Source organism: Trypanosoma rangeli (assembly GCF_003719475.1).
Source record: "Trypanosoma rangeli strain AM80 chromosome Unknown Tra_15.4_contig_00576, whole genome shotgun sequence".
Taxonomy (NCBI): domain Eukaryota; phylum Euglenozoa; class Kinetoplastea; order Trypanosomatida; family Trypanosomatidae; genus Trypanosoma; species Trypanosoma rangeli.
In genome coordinates this window covers 2,744-3,805 of record NW_021706319.1, presented here as the reverse complement: position 1 = coordinate 3,805, position 1,062 = coordinate 2,744, and the positions used below count along the sequence as shown (strand labels likewise).

At 50.8% G+C, this 1,062-nt stretch overlaps 3 annotated features.

The window, feature by feature from the left end:
- Positions 1-52: a microsatellite.
- Positions 53-667: 615 nt separating this feature from the next.
- Positions 668-689: a microsatellite.
- Positions 690-816: 127 nt separating this feature from the next.
- Positions 817-846: a microsatellite.
- Positions 847-1,062: the final 216 nt, after the last annotated feature.

Genomic DNA, 1,062 nt, shown 5'->3' with positions numbered 1-1,062 from the left:
ATATATATATATATATATATATATATATATATATATAGAATAGATATATATACCTTGGCTTTTTTGTGGTTTTTTCCTGTTTCATCGTGTAGGTAATCATTATCGACTTCATGTGCGGCAAGGTCGTCGTGTGTGTGTGTGTGGTTTCAGGACCGCCGGAGGGAGTGAAGGACACCACTTAATTTTTGTCCCTCGCCTTCCTCACTGCTTCTCGCCTTCTTCTGACCGCGCTCTTACTTCCAGGCGTCGCTTGCGTGCAAGGAAACGTGTGTGTCCACCAACCTCCACCTTTCTCAGACTATGCAAATATATATGTGCATGAACACCCACACACACACATGCATGCGTGTGTGTACTTAATTTGCTTATGTGCACAGTCGTATGGAGGTGGTGAGGCTTTGCGCAAGCGCCGCAGTGTGTGAAGGCGCCAAGAGAGCTGCCGGGAAGGAGGAGAGGGAGCCGCCGTGTGATCGGCATGATTTGTTTTTGTTTGTGTGTTTTCTCCTGACATCGCTTGTTGGGTTTAATATGACGTGCGTATTTCCTCCATTTACTCGCTTCTCCCCATCCCCCTTCATTCACGCTGCTTGCCGTTCGCGGCCTCTCCAGCCGCCACCGGCGTGGTGTGGCGCCATCCGCTCCGTGGGCGGGGGAAGGGAAATTACCCCACACACACACGCAGACACACATTAACACCCGCGAATAACTGAGAGTGTTAAGTCAGTTGGCGTTGTCTTGCTTCTGTTTTGTTGTTATTTTTGCTATTTGGTCTCACCTGTGGCTGCCTGCGCCTCGCTGAGTCTTCCTTCCACTCCACTTCTTTCTTCGCCTTCTTCTTCTTGTTCTCCCTCGCTGTGTGATTGTGCGTGCATGCATTTGTTGAGAGACTCACCGCGGAGTGCGCGAGACGGTGTGGGCCCGAAATCGACGAAGCGAGGCGGAAAAATCGTTTCTTTTGCCAGCCCCACTGTTGCACTCACACACGCACGTATTCATTGCCGCGCACCTCGCCCGTGTATTATATTCGTAGGCTGCTACAGTGGGCGCCATGCATGAACGGGC